The following is a 19,941-nucleotide window of genomic DNA, read 5'->3' as shown; positions in this document are numbered from 1 at the left end:
TCAATTTCAGTATTCTGCATTTTTAAACCCAAATACCATTTGTTGAAGAGACTCTTTTGTCCATTTAATAATTTGGACCCCTTTGCTTTGTCAAAAGTTAGGTGTGTATAGGTGTGGGGGCTGTTTACATTTTTTAAAAAATTGAGACCAGGCTTGGTGCCTGTATGATGGATTCACTGTTCCTGGGGGGGGCATTTTTCATTTTTTTTTTCCTTTGACAGGAGAAAGAGAAATTGAGAGGGGAGTAGAGGTAGGGAGAGAGATGGGACCAGGTAGTGGCACACCTGGTTAAGCACTCACATTACAGTGTGCAAGGACCCAGGTTCAAGCCCCTGTTCCATACCTATAGGTACAAAGCTTCATGAATGGTGAAGCAGGGCAGCATGTCTGTCTCTGTTTCTCTTCCTTTCAACCTCCTCTACCCCTCTTAATTTCTGTCTCTATCCAATAATAAATAAAAAAAATATTTACATTAAAAAAGACTTTTTTTTCTTTTTTTAAAAAATTTATTTCTTTATTGGGGAATTAATGTTTTACATTCAACAGTAAATACAATAGTTTGTACATGCATAACATTCCCCAGTTTCCCATTTAACAATACAACCCCCACTATGTCATTTATCATCCTTCATGGACCTGTATTCTCCCCACCCACCCACCCCAGAATCTTTTACTTTGGTGCAATACGCCAATTCCATTTCAGGTCATTAAAAAAGACTGTAATGGGCAGGGGAGACAGCATAATGGTTATGCAAACAGACATTCATGCCTGAGGCTCCAAAGTCCCAGGTTCAATCCCCCACACCACAAGCCAGAGCTGAGCAGTGCTCTGGTGTTTCTGTGTGTGTCTCTCTCTGTATCTCTCTCAAAAATAAAAAAGTAATAAAAAAATTTAAAAAAGACTTTAAAAATAAATAGAGACAGAGAGACACTCGCAGTGCTGCTTTAATATTGGTTGTGCAGCTTAAACCTGGGTCATCACTCATGGTAATGTGTGCTGATCTGGGTATACAACCACCTGGTCCCTCTATGTAGAATTTTATTTTATTTTATTATTATTATTTTTATAAAGAACTTATTCATGAGAAAGATAGGAGGAGAGAAAGAACCAGACATTACTCTGGTACATGTGCTGCCGGGATCGAACTCAGGACCTCATGGTTGAGAATCCAATGCTTTATCCACTGCGCCACCTCCCAGACCACGTATTTTATTTTTAAGATTTCATAAAAAAAAAAAAAAGATTTTATTTACTAATGAGAAACATAGAAGAGAGAGAAAGAACCAAACATTAGTCTGGTACATGTGCTGCTGGGGATTGAACTCAGGACCTCATGCTTGAGAGTCTACTGCTTTGGCCACTGTGCCATCCCCTCAGACCACTATTTAGAATTTTAGGTGGCTACTGAAACAGTGATTTTTCTCTCAATTTCTATTAATATCAAATAAAATATTTTTGTTTACTGTAAATCCTGAAAGTGGACTTTTTATACCAACTTTACAATTTCAAAGTCAATGATTTTTTAGTTTAATTTAATTTATTAGGTATAAACAGAGAGAAATTTAGATAGGAGAGGGAGATAGAGAGGAAAGGAGACAGAGACACCTGCAAAGCCCTGCTTCACCCCTTATGAAGTTTTTCCCCAGGATGTGGGGACCAGGGGCTTGAATCTGGGTCCTTGCGCACTGTAATGTGTATGCTTAACCTGGTGCACCACTGCCTGGACCCATAAATCCAATGAATTTTGATAGTAGTTCCATTGAATTTTTCATTTTTCTTTTAAAAATATTCGATTTATGGGGTTGGGCAGTGATGCACCTGGTTCGTGAATGAACTGCCATGCACAAGGACCCAGGCTTGACCCTTCTGATCCCCACCTGTAGGGGGGGACCCAGGGGCTCGAACAGGGATCCTTAGGCCGGTCCTTATGCTTGCGCCATATGCGCTTAACCCGCTGCACCACCGCCGCTCCCAATTTTTTTTTAATAGTTTTTTTTTTCTTCTGTTGTATTAGATAGGACAGAGAAACTGGGAGGGGGCAGGTGGTGGTGCACCTGGTTAAATGCTCACATTACAATGTGCAAGGACTCAAGTTCAAGCCCTTGGTCCCCTACCCCTGCTGGGAGAAAGCTTCATGAGTAGTGAAGCAGGGCTGCAGGTATCTCTCTGTCTCTTTCCCTCTCCATCATTTCCTCCCCTCTCAATTCCTGTCTCTATCCAGTAATAAATAAATAAATAAATAAATCGTGGTCCAGGAGGTGGCGCAGTGGCTAAGGCACTAGACTGTCAAGCATGAGGTCCTGAGTTCGATCCCTGGCAGCACATATACCAGAGTGATGGCTGGTTCTTTCTCTCCTCCTATCTTTCTCATGAATAAATAAATTCTTTTAAAAAAAAACATTAAAAAAAGAAATTGAGAGGGGGCAGGAGATACAGAGGAAGAAACAAAGATAGACATCTGAAGACCTGCTTCACCGCTTGTGAAGTGTCCCCTGCTGCAGGTGGGGAGCAGGGACTTGAACCTGGGTCCTTGTGCATGTTCTTGAGCATAGTACTATGTACACTTAGCTAGGTGCGTCACTGCCTGGCCTCCTCAAATAACAACTCTTAACATTTGAAATTAGAGTGGTTGTTATGCCTTGTTTTGTAAGTTAGTTCAGAAGTGGAAGCTAATATCTTCTATTAGGTGGAAACAAGTCACTCTTAGGACAGGGAAGACTGCTGTCCTTTTTCTGGACCTCAATCACTGAATGCAGTATTTATTTATTTTCCCAGAGCACTGCACAACTCTGGTTTATGATGGTGCAGGGGACTGAACTTTGGATTTAAGAGTCTGTCACAAAAATCTTTTTCTCTAGGGAGTCAGATGGTAGCTCAGTGGGTTAAGCACACGTGGGGCAAAGCACAAGGACCGGCTTAAGAATCCTGGTTGGATCCCCCGGCTCCCCACCTGCAGGGGAGTTGATTCACAGGCGGTGAAGCAGGTAGGTAGGTGTCTATCATTCTCTCCCCCTCTGTCTTCCCCTCCTCTCTCCATTTCTCTCTGTCCTATCTAACAATGACGACATCAATAACTACAACAATAATAGCTACAACAACAATAAAAAAGGCAACAAAAGGGAAATAAAAAGAAAAAAATTTTAAGTATTTTATTTATTTTATTTTTGAGAGAGATGCAGAGAGAGAAAGGCACAGAGAGAAACATCAGAGCACGGCTCAGCTCTGGCTTATGGTAGTGCAGGGGATTGAACCTGGGTCTTTGGAGCCTCAGGAATGACAGTCTCTTTACATAACCACTATGCTATCTACCCCTACAAAAGAAAAAAATTAAAAAAAAAAATTTTTTTTCTTTTTCAATACCAGAACAACTGTTTAACTCTGACTTATGGTGGCATGGGGGATTGAACCTGGGACTTCAGAGCCTCAGGAATGAAAGTCTCTTTGCATAACCATTGTGCTATATACCCCTGCTCGTAAAGGAAATCTTTTGTATAACCATTATACTCTTTCCTCACCCTTATTATTATTATTACTTATGATTATAATTTATTTTTTTTATCAGAGCACTGCACAGCCCTGGCTTATAGTGGCACTGAGGATTTAAAATGGGAGCCTCAGGCATAAAAATATTTTGAGTAAACACTATGATATTTCCCTGGCTTCTAAATACAAGTTGTTGTTTTTTTCCCCGAGTTCTGTTCAATTATTTATTTATCAGATAAAGACAGAAATCAAGCAGGGGAGATAGAGGGAGAGAGAAAGAGAGAGACTTGCAGTAGTTTCAACACTCATAATGCTATAGAGCTTACCTTCTGCAGATGGGAATCAGGACTTGAAACCGAGACCTTGCACATTGTAACGTGTGCTCAACCAGATGCACCACCACTGGCCCCATCAAAGCCTTTGCATAATCAATATGCTATCTTCCCAACCTAAACACAGGTGTATTTTTGTTTTTTTTTTCCCCCACTGCCCAACTCTGGCTTATGATGGTGCTGGGAGCTGAGGGACTGAATTTAGGACCTTGGGTACCTCAGGCCTGCAAGTCTTTTTGCATAACCACTAGGCTCTCTCCGCAGCCCCTAAATGCAATTGTTTTTTTTGTTGTTGTTGTTTTGTTTTTAAATTTTTTAATATTTATTTTCCCTTTTGTTGCCCTTGTTTTTAGATGCAGTTTTTTTTTTTTTTTAAAGAATTCATTTATTTATTCATGAGAAAGATAGGAGGAGAGAAAGAACCAGCCATCCCTCTGGTACATGTGCTGCCGGGGATCAAACTCGGGACCTCATGCTTGACAGTCTAGTGCCTTAGCCACTGAGCCACCTCCCGGACCATTTAAATGCAGTTTTTTAAAAAAATATTTATTTATTTATTCCCTTTTGTTTCAGCTAATCACCTTTTTTTTTTTAAAAAAAAAGCACAATTTTTTGGACAACTCTGTATTCTGGGATGACAATGATGATGATTACCATGGCCTCTGATTTCACTACTCTGGGCCCTTTTTTCCTTTTCTTTTTCTTGACTTCTTCCTTCTTTCCTTTCTTCCTTTATACTTTTTTTTAAAAAATATTTATTTATTTTCCCTTTTGTTGCCCTTATTGTCTTTTTATTGTTGTTGTTATTGATGTCATTGTTGTTGGATAGGACAGAGAAAAATGGAGAGAGGAGGGGAAGACAGTGAGGGGGAGAAAAAGAGAAACACCTGCAGACCTGCTTCACAGTTTGTGAAGCGACTTCCCTGCAGGTGGGGAGTCAGGGGCTCGAACCGGGATCCTTAACACTGGTCCTTGCACTTTGTGCCACCTGCGCTTAACCCGCTGAGCTACCTACCGCCTGACTCCCACAGTGCTACATTCTTATGGGGATTATAAAAGCACATGCATAGTAACTACAACATAGCTCTTTAGTGTACTCAGATTGATTTCTCTATCATCATATGCAGAATGATTATAGAGATTTTTGTTGTAATTCCATTGTGTGATTGGTGGCAAGTTACAGGGCAACATGTCAGGGCACCAACCTGTCGTGCTCCTTCTCTCTCCACAAAAGTCTAAAATAAAGTCACAAGTCTTCATGCTTCAGTGCTCTTCTGCTGATGAGCCTGTGGAGTGGAAAAATACTAAATGCTTCTGCAAATTTTATTACATCCTTACCTTTAATGAATAGCAGACATCAGGTATACTGCTTGGCAGCATTATGGTTGCAGTTAGATTGCGATTTGCAAATATTTGAACTGTCAGTTTGCTACAGAAGGTGTGGTCCTAATGAAAGAAGTCTGAGAAGGAAACTGGCTGTTTAAATGGTAGGAAAGTTCAAAAACCGATTGCCTATTAGGAAGGCTTAGGATATGCAGGATGGTGCAAGAGTCCTACCCTGGATTTTCTTCCCTTCAAGGGACAACAGAAGACCCATGGTTTTGTGAAGGTCATAATCTAATTGAATCTGAGGTGTTTTTTTTTTTTTTCTTCTTTCCATTACATGACTATAGGGAGGGGAAATAAGAGGGACATTTATTCTTTTTAAACAAACAAAAGCCTTGTTGTAGAAAAAATATCTAGTAGACTATAGGAATTTAAGCAAGAAGCCAAAACAACTTAATCTATAGTTCCTAATCTCCTTGATTTATATTATTGTCATATATTGAATTCCAAGTTATCTGGCCAAAAATGTAGAGTTGGCATGGATAAGAGTTACTGTCAATTGTTGCAGTTCCCCAAACTGGATGGCATCAGTAATTGTGAATGAATATAGAAACTGAAATAAACACTGTTAACTTTGGTTCTATTCCAAATCTATGTAAGATAAATCTTTTCAGAGCAGGGAGCAGGGTGGTAGCGCAGTGGGTTAAGCGCAGGTGGTGCCAAGCGCAAGGACCGGCGTGAGGATCCTGGTTCGAGCCCCCGGCTCTCCACCAGCAGGGGTGTCGATTCACAAGCAATGAAGCAGGTCTGCAGGTGTCTGTCTTTCTCTCCCCTTCTCTGTCTTCCCCTCCTCTCTCCATTTCTCTCTGTCCTATCCAACAACGACAACAATAATAACTACAACAACAATAAAAAGACAAGGGCAACAAAAGGGAAAATAAATAAATAAAATTACAAAAAAATTAAAAAAAAATCTTTTCAGGGCAGAGATCAGGATTACATATATATATCCTCTAAATTAGTGTTGTGTTATAGTTGTTAATACAGTGTATAATAGTTGTTCAAGAAAAGCAAGTAAGTAAATGATGCAAAGGTTACTTTGGGCTGCTAAGATCAGAACAGTATTTTCCATTATTTTAGATGTTGGCATGGGATTTGTACACCCTAGAACAGTTTCTTCTCTTTGCAGCTCATAATATTTTTTTGTTTATGAAGAACATGCATTCTTGCACATTGGCACAATGGTCCTGGGGAAAGTAGAGCATACAGATTTTCTTTGTTTTCCTTAGAAGAGTCAGCAACACTACTCTCAAATGGTGAGTTATTTCTTTATCAGAATTTTTTATTTTGTTGGGTTTTTAATCCTTTTATCCTCCAGTACTGATGAATATCTCAAGAAAGAGAACATTAGTCAACTTGATTGAATTCAATAGTAATTTGATGTTCCCTATGCAAAAGTCCTTCCCACAAACAAAACTATATCTACATTCCTATCTTTATCTCTATGCTGTCTAATATTATTACATCAGTGGACAATATCAATATGCTTCATAAATATTATGAAGGAGATGTGAGTGTACTTGTAATTTAATAGATCTTAAAAACAGCACCAAGACTTTGTGGGTTCTTGTTTTTCATTAAAAATAAGTTGCGGGGGGAGGTGGTACACTTAAGTGTACTTGTTACCATGTACAAGGACATGGGTTCAAGCTCCCAGGCCCCATCTGTAGTAGAGAAAAGTTCAGGAGTGGTGAAAAGTGCTGCAGGTGTCTCTCTGTCTCTCTCTTTTTCCCTTGCTATCCCCCTTACTTTTTAATTTATTCTGTCCTATAAAGTAAAATAAATAGTGGTCCGGGAGGTGGCACAGTGGATAAAGCATTGAATTCTCAACCTTATGTATGAGGTCCTGAGTTTGATCCCCGGCAGCACATGTACCAGAGCGATATCCAGTTCTTTCTCGCCTCCTGTCTTTCTCATGAATAAATTCTTTAAAGTAAAATAAATGAAAAGTTATAAATAAATAAATAGGCAAGTATTTAGTAACTACTGTCAAGAAAGGTTCCCACATGGGGATTAATTCTGAACAATAAAAACAAGGTCAAAGTAGTAAAACATCTCCAGAGATGCATGTAGGCCTCTGGAGCCAGTATATTAAGACAGGATGGGGAAAAAAAATGTAGTATAGAGCTTAGAAACATTTAAAGAATGTATACTTGGGTTGGAGAGATAGTTTAGTGGTTATGCAAAAACTTTCATGCTTGAGGCATCAAAGGTTCCAGACTCAACCCCTAGTGCCACCATCTGTCTTATCTGATCAGTGATCTGGTAAGACAAAAAAAAAAAAAAAGGGTGGGATGGGGGAAGCATCCTAATTCATTTTAATATTATTTTTCCTTTTTTACCATCTACAGCTCTACTTCACTTGTGAAGCTGTCCCCAGCAGGTGGGGACCTGGAGCTTGAACACAGGTCTTTGTGCATGGTCATGCATGCACTCAACTGGAATGTACCACCACCTGGCCCTCTTTTGTAGGAGTTTAATAGTATCCCTGACCTCTTCTCATTCAATGTCAATATCACCTCATCAAGTTTGGGTCAGTGAAATAGTTAACTTGGATACCGTGCTGCTTTGTTGTGTACATGACTCTGGTTCAAGCCCAGTTCCCACTGCACTCAAGGAAACTTTGGTGCTATGGTCTCTCTCTCTCTCTCTAAACAGACAAACAAAACCAGTCGAACAACCCTCACCCATTTTGACAATTACAAATGTCTCCAGATATGGCCAAAATAATTAACTCTGGTTGAGAACTACTACTGTATTCACAGTACATGTCTTTACAAACCCCCCAAACACTCTCCCTACTGTACCACACTCTCTCAGAGCCTCACTAGTGTGGGTTCTGAAGTGGTCTTCCTTAGAAAAAGAGAATTTAAAAAGGAAATAAGAGGGTTGGGTGGTGAAATATTGGTTGAGCACATATATAGTGCGCAAGGACCCAGGTTCAAGCCCCTGTCACCATATGCAACGAGAGAGCTTCAAAAGTGATTAATCAGTGCTGTAGGAGTCTTTTTCTCTCTCCTTCTCTATCTCTCACTTCCCATTCAATTCCTGTCTCTATCCTGAATAAATTAAAAAAGTAAAAGAAAAAAAAAGGAAGAAAGAAATAGGGCAGGGGTAGATAGCATAGTGGTTATACAAAGAGACTCTCATGCCTGAGGCTCCTATGTCCTAGGTTCAGTCCTGAACACCACCATAAGCCAGAGCTGAGCAGTACTTTGGTAAAATAAAATAAATAGAAAATGTTTTTAAAAAGCAATAATATAAAATCAGGTAGGTTGCTCTAAATACTCACAGCATGTTAGAAATGTCGAGTGAGACTTATTCAGGAGTATTTTTAGAGACTATTACTGTCATACTATGATTATTGCTACAGATGTCTGCTTGCCTCTTATCCTAAGGAGGGGGGGGGGGACTTTCAGTTAAATTACTATTAAAAAAAGAAGAAATGAACTACTGGGGAGGGGGCCAGTGAAATAGCTTACTTGGATAGTGGTACAGTTTGCCTGGTGCATAGCTCAGGTTCAAAGCTTATCCCCATAGCAATGTAGGAAGCTTCAGTCTCTCCCTCTGTCTCTCCTTCTCTGCCTCTACCTAAAAAAGAAAAAAAAAAAAAGTAGTCTGGGAGGTGGATAAAGCATTAGATTTTTCAAGCATGAGGTCCTGAGATCAATCTCTGGCAGCACATGTACCAGAGTGCTATCTGGCTTTTTCTCTCACCTATCTTTCAAATAAATAAATAAATAAATAAATAAAATCAAACTTTTTTTTAAAAAGTTTTTTAAAAGAGGAAAACATAACAGAAGAATTACTGAGTGTCTTGGGAAATAGTCTACCTGATAGAGCATTATCCTTGTATGTCTAAGGTTTCCAATTTGATCCTCAGCATTGTAAATACCAGAGGCTTGAACCTGGGTCCTTATGCATGATAACATGCATGCTCCATCACCCAAGCCCCTGGTTTTTTATTTCTAACTATTGAATAATTACACCTTTTTTTCTTTAAACAAACAAACTTTACTGCCACCTGCTGGAAAACTGTCGAAATGTACACACAAATCTACAAGGAGAAGCACAGTGTATGAAAGAAACTTGTACGGAATGCACAATATTGAATGTTCTCAGGGAAACCTGCAAATGGATTAAGACAGCTGCCTTATTAGAGTCTGTTTAATGAGACCTTTATAAGGAAAAACAAATGCCAGTGGAGATAGCATTAGGGCAGGGGAGACAGACAGCATAATGGCTACACAAAAAGATTATCATGTCTGAGGCCTTACGGTCCCAGGTTCAATCCACCAAACCAGTATAAACAAGAGGTAAACAGTGGTCTGGAAGAAAGAAAGAAAGAAAGAAAGAAAGAAAGAAAGAAAGAAAGAAAGAAAGAAAGAAAGAAAGAAAGAAAGAAAGAAAGAAAGACGTAGGAAGGAAGAGAGGGAGGGAGGGAGGGAAGGAGTTTTTAGTGCTGGGCAGTGGTGTACCCACTAGAGCACACACATGCACAAGAAGCTTCTCCACCTATAGGGTATGAACTTCACAAGTAGTGAAACAGTGTTTCAAGTGTATCTCTTTCTCTCTCCTTCTCTATCTCTTGCTTCCCTCTAAATTTCTTTTTTTTTTTAATTTTTAAAAAATATTTATTTATTCCTTTTTTGTTGCCCTTGTTGTTTTATTGTTGTAGCTATTATTGTTGTTGTTATTGCTGTCATCATTGTTGGATAGGACAGAGAGAAATGGAGAGAGGAGGGGAAGGCACAGAGGGGGAGAGAAAGACAGACATCTGCAGATCTGCTTCACCGCTTGTGAAGCGACTCCCCTGAAGGTGGGGAGCCAGAGGCTCCAACCAGGATCTTTACCCAGGTCCTTGCGCTTTGCGCCACCTGCACTTAACCTGCTGCGCTACCGCCCTACTCCCTTTTAAAAGTATTTTTATACTTATTTATTTACTTATTCCCTTTTGTTGCCCTTGTTGTTTTATTATTGTAGTTATTATTGTTGTTATTGATGCCCCCTCTAAATTTCTATCTTTACTCCCCCACTAAAAGAAAAAAGGAAGAAAGAAAGAAATGGGGGACCAGGTGGTGGCACACCTGGTTAAGTGCACATAGTATTAAGTGCAAGGACCCACGCAAGGATCGGGGTTCAAGCCCAAGCTCCTTACCTGCATGGGGGACACTTCACAAGCAGCAAAGGAGATCTGCAGCTGACTTTCTCTCTCCCTCTTCTCTCTCAATTTCTCTCTGTCCTATGTGAAAAATGGCCTCCAGGAGCAGTGGGCCAGTGGACTTGTCGTAGTGCTGGCACTGAGCCCCAGTGATAACCCAGGAAAAAAAAAGGAGGAGGAGAAGGAAGAAGAAGAAAAGAAGAGGAGAAGAGGGGCAGAAGGCCACTGGGAGTGAAGGATTCATTATGCAGGAATCAAATGTCCATAGTAATCTTGGTGTGGAGACAGAGAGGGAGATAGGAGGAGGAGGAGAAAGAGGATAGGGGGTGGAAAGGAGGGAGGAGAAGGGGGAATACTACATGAGTGGTGAAATGGTTCTGCAGGTGTCCATCTTTCTCTCTCCCTGTCTCCCCAACCCTTCTCAATTTCTCTTTGTCCTGGTTATGGGGTCAGAGGAACCCTCCTGCACTGCTGGTGGGAATGTCAATTGGTCCAACCTCTGTGGAGAACAGTCTGGAGAACTCTCAGAAGGCTAGAAATGAACCTACCTATGATTCTGCAATTCCTCTCCTGGGGATATAACCTAAGGAACCCAACACACCCATCCATAAAGATCTGTGTACACATATGTTCTTTTTTTATTTTAAAGAATTTACATTTATTGAGTGTTCCAAACACTCTATTAAGTTCTCTTTTTAAAAATATTTATTTATGGGTGGGGGTAGATAGCATAATGGTTATGCTCTCATGCCTGAAGCTTTGAAGTCCTAGGTTCAATCCCCCACACCACCTTAAGCCAGAGCTGAGCAGTGCTCTGGTCTGGTTAAAAAAAAAAAAAAATTATTTATTTCCTTTTGTTGCTCTTGTTGTTTTATTGTTGTAGTTATTATTGTTATTAATATTGTTATTATTGTAGTTGTTGTTGATGATGATGTCATTGTTGGATAGGACAGAGAGAAATGGAGAGAGGAGGGGAAGACAGAGGGGGGAGAGAAAGATAGACACCTGCAGACCTGCTTTGCTTCACTGCTTGTGAAGCAACTCACCTGCAGGTGGGGAGCTGGGGGCTTGAACCGGGATCCTTATGCTGGTCCTTGTGCTTGGCGCCACGTGCACTTAACCTGCTGTGCTACTGCCAGACTCCCCATACACATATGTTCTTAGCAGCACAATTTGTAATAGCCAAAATCTGGAAGCAACTCAGGTGTCCAACAACAGATGAGTGGCTGAGCAAGTTGTGGTATATATGTACAATGGAATACTACTCAGCTATTAAAAATGGTGACTTCACCATTTTAGCCCATCTTGGATGGATCTTGAAGAAATCATGTTAAGTGAAATAAGTCAGAAACAGAAGGATGAATATGGGATGATCTCATTCTCAGGCAGAAGTTGAAAAACAAGATCAGAAGAGAAAACACAAGTAGAACCTCAGCTGGAATTGGTGTATTACATCAAAGTAAAAGACTCTGGGGTGGGTGGGTGGGGGGACAATATGTCCTGTCAAAGAAAAATAGGAAAAAAAAAAAAGGAAAGAAAAGGAAAAATGGCCGCCAGAAGCAGTGGATTTGTAGTGTAGGCACAGAGTCTCAGTGATAAAGTGTTTTGTGGCAAAACAAACAAGCAAACTTCCTCAATCCTTCTCTGTTCCTCTCTTGCCTCCCTTTTGCTCTGGCTCATAAACTGGGAGAGAACAAGTAAGACTAATAGGGTCAGAGATAATGATGCTCCTCTCTCCAGGGTAAGCAGTAAGCCAGCTGTCCTCAGCTACAGAAGATAGAAATTTCACTTTTTGTGATTCAGTGATGACAGGACTTCCCTCCTTCCCTCCTTCCCTCCTTCCCTCCCTCCCTCCTTCCTTCCCTCCCTCCCTCCTTCCCTCCCTCCCTCCTTCCTTCCTTTCTTCCCTCCCGATTTTTCTTTTTCTACTAGTGTTATCTCTTTGACATAGTGCCTACACAATTCCTGGCATCATCATCATTATCATTACAGAAGGTGAAAGACAGAGAAAAATAGAAGGGAAGAGACAGAGTTGGAGAGAAACCACTGTCTCAGCTCCACTGTTGGTGAAGCTTTTCTCCTGTATGTGAAGGCCAGGAGCTTGAACCCAGGTCCTTGTACATGATAATGTGTATGTTATACTAGGTGAGTCACGACCTAGAGTCCCCTTTCCCTTTTAACATTGACTTGTGGGGTTGGGAAGCTAGCATAATGGTTTTGCAGACTTCTTTTTTAAAATATTTATTTATTCCCTTTTTGTTGCCCTTGTTTTATTGTTGTAGTTATTATTGTTGTTATTGATGTCATCGTTGTTGGATAGGACAGAGAGAAATGGAGAAAGGAGGGGAAGACAGAGAGGGGGAGAGAAAGATAGACACCTGCAGAGGTGCTTCACTGCCTGTGAAGCGTCCCCTGCAGGTGGGGAGCCGGGGGCTCAAACCAGGATCCTTACGATGGTCCTTGCGCTTCGCACCACATGCGCTTAACCTGCTGCTCTACTGCCTGACTTCCAGTTTTGCAGACTTCTTTCAATCCTGAGGCTCTGAGCTCCCAGGTTTAATCCTCAACACCACCATAAGCCAGAGCTGAGCAATGCTTTGAGAAAAGATGAGAAAAGTAAAGAAAAGAAAAGAAAGGAAAAGACGTATATTTGAGCAGGGAAAGGAGATAACATAATTATTCAAAAAGACTCTCATGCCTGAGACTCCAAGGTCCCAGGTTCAATCCCCTATACAGTCATAATCCAGAGCTGAGCCATACTGAGAAAAAGATTTTTTTTTTCTTATTTTATTATGATTCAGAGAGAATGAGGTGGAGAGAGGATCTGAGTTCAGCTCTGACATAGGATGATAATGGGATTATCATCTGGGGCCTCAGGCATACAAGAATGAGCCTACTTCCCTAGCTGAATTTGTTTATTTTTTGAGAGCCCATATTTTGGGACTAAGGCACATTCAAGGGAGTCCTTGTCCTTGAGGGCTTGTAGTCTTGGGTTTCATACTCAGAGCAACTTACCTATCACAATCAATTAAGTCAACAAGAGCCTGTGTTGCATAGGCAGGACATATTCAGGAGGGTTTTTTTTTTATGTATTTACTATTTTTACTTACTTTTGAGTAAGCTTTAGAAGAAAATATGTTGTCCCTGTTCTTTCAGCATGAAGTCAAAGGTAAAGTTTAAGACTTCATAGTGGCTGGGAAGGTGACATCTTTTGGATTTGCATGTGTCGGGTCCTGAGTTTGATCCCTGGCATTGTGTATGCCAGAATGACACTCTAATCTCCCCTCCACCACCCACTGCTCCTTTCTCCCTTGTAAACAAAACTGAATACATAGGCTGCTTCTGAGTTGAGCTGCTATGAAATGAAGGTTTGTTTGGTTCTCAATTTGGCAGATTCAGAAACTCACATTTTATTTCACTGAAGTCTAAGCAGACCCTGAGAAATTAATTTGGACAAAAGAACACAATTCAGCTGAAAGAACAGAAACTGGTTGATAAGCTATGGTTTTAGTTTATTGAGAAAGACTATATAGCTATTACAACTAGTACCAGTCATGTGTCTTGGAAAATTGCTTTTTGTTCTGTGTGTTTGCTCCAGACAACTCCAGCAGTGGGAACACTACTTGATGAGTATGGAATCAGAGCATGGGATCTCTGTATGGTCTTAACGGATATCCAGAATTTAAGCTTAATGGGATATACATTTAATAATGTCTGGGAACTTATTTGCTGATGTATCCCAAGAGAGTAGAACACAGTAAGCACTCAATAAGTGTTGAGTGAGTGATGAATCTGAATGAAAATTTTGAATTATCTTGATAATAGCTATTGGTTTGCTTATTAGGATCTATAGTTGCACTCCACAGCGAGTGCCCACAAATCATTCTTGTTTAGATTCTGCTGATTCTAGACTCTTATGGACCCCACCCTCCTCTTATGACAGCATAAGCCAGGCATGTGACACTTGGGTTACAGATGCCTTATTTTGGTCTCTCTGATGAAATTTGGAGGCCACCTTGGCCTCTGTAACATATTTACAGATCATCTCATATGGTGACTTTCTTTTATTCTTTTTAAATCTCGTCTTTTAAAAATCTTCTTTGAGAGTTCTTGTTTTACATTTTTCAGGTAACTGACTTCCAGCTCAGGCAGGTAGGGAACAACCGAATTGCGGCATATATATATTAAATAGTTTCTTATTTGATTTATTGAATTGAAACAAAGAGAAGGGGAGGGGGAGATAGAGAACTAAAGACACCAGCAGCACTGCTTCGCCATTTGTAAAACTTTCCCCCCTGCAGGTGGGGACTTGAGGTTGGATCCCTGGTCCTTGTGCATTAAAATGTGTGCTCAACCAGGTGTACCACTGCCTGGCCCTGCGGTTTTATATTTTTACATTCACCCAGAGCTCTATTGTGCCAGCGTGCAGTTACTGGCCCTCAAGATCTCAGAGACCTGAACAGACTAAAGCAGAGACCAGCTGAATGTTCATGACTTTGTCAGCAAGTGGGGGGCTGCAGGGCTGGTCATGGGGGGTTTACTGTAAGCAAGTACAGAATCTCCCTGAGAGCTCCCCATATCTGTCTTTCGGCTCTGTCTGTGAAGCTCTGGTTTATATGTCACTCTCTATGTGCGCTTGCAGTCCCTGTATATTCGTATTTTGGGTCATCTGTGCTCGTCCTGTGTCTAGCTCCGACCCTTAGGTAAAGGGGAGGGAGGGAGGGAGGAGAAGCAGGCGGGATTCACCTCGCTACTTAATGGGAACCGGATGGCCACTGGGGTATGGCCAGTAGTTTGCTGACCTTTGGTTTGCTGTCAAGGTCTCAGTGCTCCCTACGCAGTGGGGAGAGAACCCTGGGTTCTTCCTAAGGAGGGAGGGGGGTGAACCCTTCTGAGCCATGGGATCTTTCAGATTTGCTTTTGTTTGTTTTTACATCAGAGCCTTGCTCAAGTCTGGTTTCAGTTGGGGGCGGGGGATTGAATTTGGGACCCTCTGGCGGCCTCAGGCAAGAAAGGTCTAGATTTTTTAATATAATTTTTAAAATTATATTTACTTGAGACAGTCAGAAATCAAGAGGGAAGTGGAATGATAGGGAGGGAGACAAATTGCTGCAGCCCTGCTTCACTACCCGCAAAACTTTTCCCCTGCAGGTGGAGATCGGGGTCTTGAACCCGGGTCCTACCACAGTGTAACATATGCGCTTAACCAGGTGCGCCACCACCCAGACCCTAGATTTTTAAAAATTTATTTCTTTTAATTCCTGCCCCTGCCCTCCAGTTTCTTCCGCTGTCTTATTTTCAACCTCGACAGAGGAGGATTCCCCTCAGCCCCCTCTAGCCTAAGCTTGGCTTCTTGCACCCTAGTTCAGGGCTCCCAAATTTGTGCTGGGAGGGAGAAGCCCACAGACTTAAAGCTCTCGGCCAGGGTGGGGGGGTGGGGGGTGGTGTAGGGACCCCCGGCTCTCGCGAGGCGCTCGACCCCCGCCCACGGCCACGCCCACAGACGTCACGTCCGGCCAGGCCTCCGCCCTCCGCTCGCCTCCCGCTGCCGTTAGGGAGGTTCTGCGTCTTTGGTGCTGCTTTAGTCGCTGCTCCCACCTCCCCCCTTCCTCCGAGTCTCTGCCGCCACCACCGCCGGGGGCATCCGGGGGTCGCTTACCGGGCTGGCCCCGCGCCACAGCCTTCGCGTCAGCCTCCCGGCAGCGGCCACCTCGGGAAGAAGCTCCCCCGCCGCGGCGCCACTTGGGGCCTCAGTTCTCTCTCTGTTGCAGTCGCCGCGGGTCCTGGAGAAGCGGCCGCGGCCGGGGAGCTGGGCGTCGCGGTTCCAACGGTAGGTAAACGGGGCGGGTGCCCGTGTGCGCGCATGCGCGGGCCGCCCTGCGTCGCGGCCCCCTTCCTGCGGTCTCCCGGCGACCCTCGGGTCCCACCCGTGTCGGCCTCGCGGGCGTTGTTTGTGCGGATGCGGGGTGGGGGTGGGCGTTCAGTCGAGAAGGCGCCTCCCGTTCCTGCTGGAGCAAGCCGAGCCCCCGGGGCTGCGGCGGGGGGGTGTGGCAGCTTCAATTCATACCCCCTCCCCCGGCTGCTGCAGTGCGGGGGAGCTAGGGGTGCCTTCTCCCCTCCTCGCCCCCTCCCCGCGGGGTGGAAGACACCGCACCCCACGTTTGTTTGCCGGCATACACTGCACAGCAGACCTCCGCCACCTCCCTGTCCACTTCCTTGACTCTGGGCAGTGAAGTTGACGCGGGGTGCGGTGGGGGTGGCGGGGGGTGTTGTGGTTTATTCCGGGCTCAGCTGCGGGGCCCCCCCTTTTACTTTTTTTTTCTTCAGGTCACGTGAGACCAGTGGTTGCTGACTTCCTTAAATCGCTTGCAGACCGTAGCCACATTTGGGCTGTGGGTGCGCTGGGGACTGTGGGGAAGGCACCCAGCCTCGGCCAGGCCCGAGGGGCTTCCTCATTCAGTGTCGGATGGGGCGCCCGGTCCCCGAGTTTCGGTTCTGAGAAATTGAGTCGGGTCAGCACACTGGGCCAGCGGCGGCGGCAGCGGCGCGCGCGCGGGGGGGGGGGTGGTTAGTGAAGTTTTTGCAGATAATCATTGAAAAAAGCGAGCTGGCAGTTGCAGGATTTCGTTGGGTTCCCCATTGTCGCCAGTACTGTCAGTAGAGGGAGGGGGGAAAAACGCTTCAAATGAGGCATTTTCTTATCTTCCCCAGCCTCACCTAAAAAAAAAAAAAAAAAAATCGCAGCTGGAATGACAGTAATGCAGGTTATGGACATTAAATAACGGGGGTGCACTTCGTTTTAAAGGCAAACAGTATAGTTTCGAATTAATGGATTTTTTTTTTTTTAAAGATTCTATTCATTTATTAGTGCGAAACATAGGAAAGGAGAGAAAGAGCCAGACGTCACTCTGATACATGTGCTGCCGGGGACCGAACTTAGGACACCTCATGCTTGAGAGTCCAATGCTTTATCCACTGTGCCACCTCCCGGACCACAGAATTAATCGATTTTTTTAGGTTAATGTGAAGAGACAAGCAATGTCTTCCTTAAAATAAACTGTTCCTTTTTGTTACCTTGTAGTACCTGTTGGCCAGTTTTTCTCACTGGTATTGGGAGAGTATTAGTTAAGTCCTTGCCAAATGGAATTGAACGGAACTAGTTATTATTTTGTATATTCTCTGGAGCCCCTCTGCTGCATTTAAAACTGGGACAGTATCTCCCCCCCCCCCCCCCCCATTTAATTGTGTCATCAGGGATCTGTGGCAGTTTAAATCCATGGAAAGATGTGGAAAGGTATAGCATAGTCTCATGAAACTCTTTACTGGGTGAAGTAAATGTTACACTGTGCTTTTTAGTTGAATGCCATTCTTTTAGGACTGGGAAAATGAGTGGATAAACACTGTACATTGTATTTTGACTTGTCAGTTTCCTCCCCTTTTACAGCGATAAAGACTTTCGTTATTTATAAATAACATCATTTTGTGCATGGCTTCTCATAGTTTTACACTGACTGGATTGGTGACTTTAACAGTATAAAATGCTGTAGTTATACTCTGAAAAGAAATTGTGGTAAATTGGTGCAACAAAATTTATAATTTTGATCATTTTAAGTAGTACTTGATAGTACATTCAGTATTGTGCACCTAGTACATTCAGTATTGTGCACCTATCATGGTCATTCATTTCCAGAACTATTCAAATGGAAACTATGTGGGCACGAACTCCTCCCTCCTCCTCCTCTCCCCCAAGTCCCTGGTAACCTTTGTTGTACTTTGTTTCTATATACACTTACATAGTCTAGATATCTCAGAGGAGCAGTCATACAGCATTTGTCCCTTTGTGTCTCTCTGTCCTTCATTTGGCATGTTCTCAAGGCTCATCCATGGTGTAGTGTATATCCTTTTTAAGGCTGAATATTCTAAGTATATTCTGTTTTATGTATTTATATTTTGTTCAAACATTTCATCACTTGATAGACATTTGGCTTCTGTGAATAATATTGCAAAGTATTAATTTCAACTCTGCTTTCAGTTTGATTTATTTTTGTTATTCCCAAGGAATGCAATTGCTAATTATCTGTTTCAGTTTTTGAGGAACAGACTTTTGCAGGACTGCATTTTAAACTAGCATGAGCAGTGCTTAAGAGTTTCAGTCTCCTCACATCATCACCAACAGTTGATACTCCCCTCCTTTTTGTTTGATTGCTAACAGTCCTCTAATGAGGGTAAACTGGCATCTCTTTGTGGGTTTGATTTGTATTCATCTGAAATTGTGATTAAAGCATCTTTTATTTGTGTATCTTTTGGAGAAATGTCTATCCAAGACCGCCCACTTTTGAGCTGGTTTTATTTTTCATTAAAAATTTACTTTAAAAGAATGTTAAAAAAAAAAGAATTATTCTGGATAGAGATAGATATTGAAAGGAAAGGGGAGAGAGGGGGAGAGAAGGTGAAAGGAAGAGAGAGAGACTGAGACTGATTCCATATTATGTTGCAGCGCTGCTTCACTGCTTATGAAGCTTCCTTGTCTGCAGGTAGGAATGGATACTTGAGCCCATCTTGAACTCATGTTACATCCTGTGCATTGTAACATGAGTGTTCTACTGGTTGTGCCACTGCTCAGCCCCTAAAAATAATATTTCAGTGTGCAGGCATCTGGGTTCAAGCCTCCATCCCTACCTGTGGGGGTGGGGGGAGCTTCACAAATGGCTGCAGTTGTCTTTATCTCTCTCCCTCTCTGTCTGCCCTCTCCTCTCAGTTTGTCTCTATACTAAATAAGTAAAAATTTAAAGTGGAATTTATTATTATTTTATAAGAGCACTACTTAACTCTGCCTTATGGTGGTGCCTGTAAATGAATCTGGGACCTCTGATGGCTCAGGGATGAAAGTTGTTGTCCACTGATGATGCTATTTTACTGGGCACTAGAAATAGAAAATTTGATAGTTCAGTAAACAGCAGAGATCTGAAAAAGCTATCCAGCTATTTAGTAGGTCACAGTATGTCTAGATCTCAACTAAATATATTTCAGTACCGAGAACTTTTTATCAACACAAAGGTATGACCATTAAAGAAGGACCCTGTCCTCACAAATGAGTTTACTGCTTCTGAACTTGCCTTTGTTTATAGTTGTTGATGGGGTAACTAGGAGCAAAAGCAAGTGCAATATATATAGTCCACATGAACTTCACCAAAGTCAGTGTCCCACGAAGCTGGGCAGTGGTTGGGAGCTGATTGAAAGGGAGACAGTAGACTAATACATCAGTACACTCACTTAGGGACTGAGTAAAATAGACTAATACATCAGTACACTCACTTAGGGACTGAGTAAAATAGACTAATACATCAGTACACTCACTTAGGGACTGAGTAAAAGTGGAGATAATTATATTTGGAAAGGAATGTAATAAAAGCACCAGTTCATATCAAGTAGTGAACTAAATAAATATATAGTAGTTGAAACAGAATAATAGTTGAAACAGAATAAATAATTATCAGATTTGTTCATTTACCAGGTGTTTACCCATTCTAAATGCCAGATATATAGAGGAAGAAAATCTTTTAATTTCATAATTATTT

The 19,941-nt window shown here is 42.3% G+C and overlaps 1 protein-coding gene and 1 long non-coding RNA gene across 5 annotated transcripts in view; one reads left to right on the top strand and one right to left on the bottom strand.

Annotated features, from left to right (window-relative positions):
• Window positions 1-3,774: 3,774 nt before the first annotated feature.
• LOC132534608 (uncharacterized) lies at window positions 3,775-16,117 on the bottom strand. Its single transcript, XR_009546319.1, has 3 exons — window positions 16,023-16,117; window positions 8,685-8,793; window positions 3,775-5,102 (listed from the first exon to the last, which is right to left on the bottom strand). It is a non-coding gene; the product is annotated as an uncharacterized LOC132534608 (long non-coding RNA).
• The window catches only part of FAM13B (family with sequence similarity 13 member B), an 86,041-nt gene continuing 81,972 nt past the window's right edge, over window positions 15,873-19,941 (top strand). For 3 of the 4 annotated variants that reach the window (XM_060178564.1, XM_060178557.1, XM_060178546.1), the window contains exon 1: window positions 15,873-16,193. The gene's annotated coding sequence lies outside the window, so the exon portion shown is untranslated. The remainder of the gene's footprint in view (window positions 16,194-19,941) is intronic. The other variant, XM_016185781.2, reaches the window with a different exon arrangement.

Source organism: Erinaceus europaeus, chromosome 2, assembly GCF_950295315.1.
Source record: "Erinaceus europaeus chromosome 2, mEriEur2.1, whole genome shotgun sequence".
Lineage (NCBI taxonomy): Eukaryota > Metazoa > Chordata > Mammalia > Eulipotyphla > Erinaceidae > Erinaceus > Erinaceus europaeus.
The sequence above is the reverse complement of the archived record's forward strand: the minus strand, read 5'-3'. Positions and strand labels throughout refer to the sequence as shown.